This window comes from Delphinapterus leucas, chromosome 17 (genome assembly GCF_059928025.1).
Source record: "Delphinapterus leucas isolate spDelLeu-1000000601 "Yukka" chromosome 17, BTC_Dleu_Yukka2, whole genome shotgun sequence".
In the NCBI taxonomy this organism is placed as follows: domain Eukaryota; kingdom Metazoa; phylum Chordata; class Mammalia; order Artiodactyla; family Monodontidae; genus Delphinapterus; species Delphinapterus leucas.
The window spans coordinates 20,230,858-20,237,762 of record NC_143145.1 but is presented as its reverse complement, the minus strand read 5'-3'; the positions used below and the strand labels follow the sequence as shown (position 1 = coordinate 20,237,762).

The following is a 6,905-nucleotide window of genomic DNA, read 5'->3' as shown; positions in this document are numbered from 1 at the left end:
CTTGTTAACAGGTGACCCAGAAACTGACCTTTGTACCCATTAAACAATAACTCTCCATTGTCCTCCAACTCCCAGCTCCAGGTAACATCTACTTTTTGTCACCGTGAAGTTGCCTATTCTAGGTACCTCATATAAGTGGAATAAAACAGTATTTGTTAGTTTGTGTATGGCTTATTTCACTTGGTATAATGTTTTCAAGGTTCATCCAGGTTGTAGCATGTATCAGAAATTCATCCCTTTTTATGACTAAATAATATTCAGTTTTATGTATATACCACATTCTGTTTACCCATTCACCTGTTGTTGCACATTTAGGTTGTTTCCACTTTTTGGCAATTGTGAACAACGCTGTTGTGAACACTGATGTACTAAGATCTGTTTAAGTCCCTGCTTTCAACAGAAGGACACTTTTGTTTTGCAAAATTTTCATCCAGAAAAAATGTCTAGCCAGGTATCAATTATTAGTAATTTATCCTGGTGCACAACTTGGACTTGGTGCTGCTCTAGTCACCTGTTTGCTTTCAGAGCCATACTTTCCTCTTCTTTGCCTACTCTGTTTGCATGAAACTACATTTCCCAGATGTCCCTGCCCTCTGGCTTCCAGGCAGTTCTAGCCAGTGTAAGGCACTAGAAAGAGACTGAGGGGCAGAAGAAGGGAAAGGCCAGCATATTTCTTCCTGGATCACTTTGCTACTGGTGGCATCTAGGGCAGGGACTGCACCTCCTGGCTCTAGCTCCCACTGGAATGGCCGACTGGGGTTCCAAGTTCTGCCAACCAACCCTGACTTCTAAACTCTGTCTCTTCGTTTATCCCTCCAGCCCCAGGGAAGGTAGAAGCTTCCCACTGCTGTTAACCTCTGGGTTGTCTCAGTTTTGCACTTGTGCTGCAAATTGTCTTAAGTTTTCTCTTCGAAATATACCAGGAGTGGTTTCTGGGTTCCTGTATGGAACCTGAATGATAACCATTCCATTGGGAAAAGAAGGTCCAAAGTTTCTCAGGATGCAGAACCAATGGCAGTGACTCTTAGCTGTCCTCAATGTATCATCCATTCTGTAGTATATTGTTTCCAAGCTAGACCTGTAGTTTGGTGCGGCCATGTGAGTGAGTTCTGGCCAAACTGATGTAATCAGATGTGTTGTGTGGCAGATTCTAAACCTTCCTTAGAAGTCAGCTGCTCCATACTCTTTGTATCTTCTTCCCCCTTTCCTGCGGTTTGGAACATGGATGTGACAACTGGCCTTCCATCCTGGAACATGAGGACGTGGGCCACATTTGGGGGGAGGGCAGGACAAAAAGCCATAGAAGCCTGAGTCCTCGAGAACTTTGTGGAGAAAAACCGCCCTCCCAGGCCTGCTCTGCCCGCCTCTAGTTCTACGTGAGAAGCAAATAAAATTCTCTCTTGTCTAAGCTCCTGCTCTTTCCAATCTATCGCAGCCAATCTGAGATCTAACCAATTCAAGACCCAAGCCATGAGCTCAGCGTCTGTCCCGGACTGCTGATTAATTTCCTTATACTTTTTAACAAACTAAAGCAAGGTCCTAGATCCTCTGGTCTTATTCTGAGTTTTGGCCTCTTCCTGTTTATACTCAGAATTGACCTATTCTCAACCACAAAGCTTTTTATTCCCTTTAACAGCTTCTGCTCTGCTTATTAAATTTTCTCTGAAAGGTAGGGGTCAGAGACAACTACTAACCAAGCCCATATCCAACCTAGAAAATAATTAGAGTCTGGATGTTAGAGAATTTTAAATTAAAAACCTGGGAACATTGTTCCTCGGGTATTAATAAAGCCAGCAAAATGGAGAATCAGCATGGCCTAACACTGCAAGACAGACCGTTAGTGTCCTGGTCTCAGAGCCCTCTTCCCAGAGCTGATGGGCTGGAACTATACCTAATGGCTGCCAAGTACAGATAAATCTCACCTCTACTTCACCCAAGTGGGCGTCAATTAGAAATATGGACTTCTAGGACGGTGGTTCCCAAACTTCATTGTGCATGAAAATCACTTGGGGAAACTTATCCAAAATGAAGATTCCCATCCTTCTGCTCATGATTCAGTTGGACTGGGGTGGGGGCCATGAACCTGCGTGATGAAAAGGACCCCAGGTGTCTCTAAAGCACATGGTCTAGGGACCATACTAGGAGAGACCATGCTCCTGGGAAATACATGAAGACTATAAAACAGCCACAAGTGCAGAGAACTGTCATCAGCTGGGGGTGGGGCTGGAGCACATTCAATGATGCCTACCACGTTCCAGGAGCTCTGCCAGGCATTTTCGAGACATCGTCTAGTTTATGCTCCAATAACCTGCATAACTATCATTATGACACTTGTTTTGCAGTGAGCAACCTGAGGTGCAGAGAAATTAAGCAACTTGCCTAAAGTTAAACAGTGGATTCAAAGCTGGGTGTGCGTGTGTGGGTTGGATCTAGTCTACTGATTCCCCTAGTTTTGCTCTGCACCCTTCCCCATCATGTTCCGTGCTCCTAGGCACTGACCTGCACGGACGGCATCACAGGGCCCTCTGCCCTCTGGCTTCCAGTTGGGTTGGGTCCTGCCAACAGGAAGTGCTGGGAGAAGACTAGGGGGAGGGAGGAGAGGAGCTCAGGGTATTGATTCCCCAGCTGCCCTCACTGCGGGTCTCCAGGGTTGCATCCTTTGACCAAAGGCCACAGCTCTTGTCAGTGGCTCTTGCCACATGACTGTCCCCTTCTGAGTTCCTGTAACTATTCTGTCTTCTTGCCTCTTCCAGCCTAAGGCTGATAACTGGTACCCTTCCTCTCTTTCTGTCTAATTAGGATGAGTGAGTTTGTTGAGGGCAGGGTCTGTATCTTTTTATCTTTGTACCCCCTGTGTCTAGAATAGTGCCTGTTTACATAGTAGAAAAATTTTAACTGCATGTTGACATGAATAAGCACTTTACTAATCCAACAATGTGCTAAATATTCTCTAACTATTAACTCATTTAATTCTTGTTATTTATTTATTTTCATTTTTGAGAACCAGTGTTCGTTTAAAAAAGAAAGCTACTGGATGTTTGTCCCAGAAAAATGAAAACGTTTATTCGTGCAGAAGTCTGTACACTAATGTTCATAGCAGCTTTATCGATATTTGCAATAGCCCAAGACTGGAAACAAGCCACATACCCTTCATTGACTATAAAGTTAAACGAATTGTGGGACATCCACCCAACTCACCCGCGCTTTAATAAATCCTCATTTTTTTTTTTTTTTTTTTTTTTTTTTTTTTGCGGGCCTCTCACTGTTGTGGCCTCTCCCGCTGCAGAGCACAGGCTCCGGACACGCAGGCTCATTGGCCATGGCTCACGGGCCCAGCCGCTCCGTGGCATGTGGGATCTTCCCGGACCGGGGCACGAACCCGTGTCCCCTGCATTGGCAGGCGGACTCTCAACCACTGTGCCACCAGGGAAACCCCTTCCTTTCTTTATATGTATACATACACACACATTCACACACACATGTGTGTAGTCTATTCATTCATATAGTAGTACAAATTAAGCCACATTCCAAACCAAGAATACTAAATTAGTGTCAGGAGTGAAACTCTTTATGAATTTGAGCATTTGTTCTTTCCATCAAATCACATACACCAGGGGTAAATATTTGACTTAGCAAAAAAATGCAATAGATGAGGTTGCTAGAGATGTTCCTTAAAAAGGTAAGTTGATCTTTCTACTTCAGCTCTACCCCCAGCCACTGCCTTCTGCCTGGAGGAGCCATATTGCTCTTTGAAATCACTTATTATACATCTTGTCTGCTATCCCAAATAGTTCCAATATAACATGATTTCTATTAAAAAAAAGAGAATAAATTCATTAATTTCTTGATAAACATAAGGCACTTTCCAGTTGCCGATAGAGTCTCTGCAGGTCAGTATCTGCAGAAAAGGAGGAGAGAAGGGCTGGTCTCACATTTCCATCTTGGAGGAATTCCATAACCACCACCTCAGCTGCTGTTTTGTGCTTGGCCACGTGGAGAAATATATAAGTGGTGTCAAGCCAGAATACCGTCTCTCAACTTGTAAATTAGCAGATTACCAGCAGATCATCTAATTTTCCTCCCTGCTGCTCTCTCACCCGCATGCCAGCAGTGTTTTGAACTAATGTGTCAATACAGGGGCGTAAAGTGATTTATGTTCTACATAAATTTCTAGTTGGGGGTATAGATGTTTATGACAGAAAATATCTCCCTTAAATCCACAGCAGACAGGTAACAGGAAGGAAATCTCTTAAATTCCTCCATTAATGGTTTTGTACCAGTGGCTCTTGATAAAGGGCCAGTTACAGTTTTGAGATCTGTGTGATATAATCTACTCTCTTTGGTTGCAAATTTTAACTTCTTTCTGTGGTTGTGTCCTACCAATTTGGTTCAGTCGAATCAAGAAAAGATAAGATTCCTTAGTAGTAATATGGGAATATTATTACTTCATTTAATACCAAACTAAGGTAACTAAGTTTCCCTGCACTAATTCTGTGTCCATCTGTGAATCCAGTTAAGGAAGGGCAGGAGTTTTGACATTAGCACAGCCTTTGAACCGAGCTCTGATTTTCACTGGGTGTGACACCTCGGGAATTTGGATAAATGTTTTAAAATACTTATCTTGCAATGAACCTCAATGTACGTTAAATGTCATCAGAAGGTTAGGAAAAGTCCTTCCAGAAGCCTCCCATTGGAGATGATGGTGCAAAAGCAAACGTGCACGGCCCAGCTATGGGGGAGGGTCTGAGGAAGGGAAAATTGCTGCAGCCCCAAATGAACAGCCACTGCTCTTGGGGCTGTAAGACATCTCCAGGTGAGTCAACATCCCCTGAGAGGTATTATTATCAAGGTTCACCCTGAGAGCTGCGGCCCCAACATCAGAATCAAGAGATCTAACTTCTTAGAGATTTCTGGTAACATCTCCTTTTTGGTGTGAGTTACTCTCAAAATGCTGGGGCAGGTGTGGGAGAGACAGTCAAATTTCAAAAATTAAATGAAGGCACTGGCATTGCCAACTTACCTTTCTGCCTAAGGATGTAAAAACAAGCAAGCAAAAATTCTAGATCTAGTTAACATGGTCTCAGAATGAAGTTTTCTGTGAAGACGACAGATGCCACATCCCAAAGGGAGATGCCACGAGCCTTGCACATGCAACACAAGGTTTGCAAAAGAGGTGCAAAGCCAGTTTCATTATCTTGACCCCTCAGTCATACCAAGAGCACATAAAGGTTGGGAGCATATGCCTAAAGATTTCTTTAAAACAAAATATCAAGTGTTGGTGAGGATATGGAACAACCAGAACTCTTATACACTCCTGGAAGGAGGGTTTATTATTAAAACCACTTTGAGACACTGGAAGAATCTACTAAGGCTGAACATACATGTACAGACTGAATTGTATTCCCCACCCCCAAATTCATACGCTGAAGTCCTAACCCTTAGTACGTCGGAATGTGACCATATTTGGAGATGGGATCTTAAAGAGGTAATTCAGTTAAAATGAGGTCATTAGGGTGGGCCCTAATCTATTATGACTGGTATCCTTATAAGGAGAGAAAACTTGGACAGAGACATAAAAAAGGAAGCCCGTGAGAATATACAGGGAAAAGACAGACATCTCCAAGCCATGAAGGAGGTCTCAGAAGAAACCAACACTACTGACACCTTGATCTCAGACTTCTAGCTTCCAGAACTGTGAGAAAATAAGTGCTATTGTTTAAGCCAGCCAGTATTTGGTACCTTGTTATGGTAGCCCTAGCAAACTAATACAGTCTACCCTACCCTACTCAGCAAATCCACTCCTAATACGTACCAATGGAAATGTATAGTTTTGTTCACCCGAATATGTCTGATATAATCTAGAACAGAACTTTTTACAGAGTAGCTGCAAACTGGAAACTACCCAAATACTCATGAACTGCAGAATGCAGAAATAAATTGTGATATGTTCACATGTTGACCAATTGAGAGAAATGAGAATAAACCATCTAAAACTGCAGACAACAATATGGATGAATCATCCACACGTATAATGTTGAATGAAGGAGTCACACACACAGAGTACATAATGAATGATTCTATTTATATGATGAACAAAAACAGATGATGCTATTCTTTACCATTAGAATTGAGAATTGTGTTACCCCTTGGACAGGGGTAGCCACTGGAAGGGAGCATAGGGAAGGCTTCTGGGAATACAAGTCATGTTTTATTTCTTGATCTGGGTATTAGCTTCATGGGTGTGTTCAATTTTTGCAAATTCAGAGAGCTGTACACAGTTAATGTATATGGTCTTTTCTATATGTATACTTCAATCAAAAAGTTTTAGAAGGAGTTTTTCTATAAAAAAAGATGGGCACGAGTCCCTGACATTCTAATTTGCCTCTCTTTGCTTGGGGGGAGAGAAAGGAGGGGCTGCTTTCTGATTCCGAGTCTAGAGAGGAGGCTTCAAGGAACTTTCAAACAACTTGACATATGTCTCTAGGAGCTTGCGGGACAAAGTGAGATAGGTAAAGAGCCAGAACCTTCGGCGTGCTAACTGCTCTGCTGGCAGACTAAACAAAAGATTTTAATGTTAGAGACAGTCTGCCCTCATTTGCCTGTGCAAGGACTGTATCAGCATTTCCCCTGGATCAGATCTGGGCCATCCTGAGCGAGAGAGCTGGTGCGGAGGAGCTAAGATCTCCTCCAAGAGGACACTTAAAAAGGGAAAACACAACTCAAGCCAAGAAGCTGATGTGCTGCTGAACTACTGTGGCGTGAAGAAACATAAACTCATCGAAGGACACAGATGCATTTGCTCTCATCAAAAGGAATGTAGATGAGTCACTTCCATCAGTGGGGGTGGTAGGGCGGTGTCCTCAGAAGAACCATCAAAGGGTAAACACTTGTCAACCCTCAAGAGC

General features: G+C 43.0%; 1 protein-coding gene and 1 pseudogene across 1 annotated transcript in view; both read right to left on the bottom strand.

The window, feature by feature from the left end:
* The window catches only part of SAMD12 (sterile alpha motif domain containing 12), a 412,832-nt gene that overhangs the window by 113,257 nt on the left and 292,670 nt on the right, over window positions 1-6,905 (bottom strand). The gene's annotated exons all lie outside the window — the stretch shown is intronic.
* LOC111165209 (zinc finger C2HC domain-containing protein 1A-like) overlaps window positions 1-6,905 on the bottom strand; it is a 50,437-nt pseudogene that overhangs the window by 22,303 nt on the left and 21,229 nt on the right.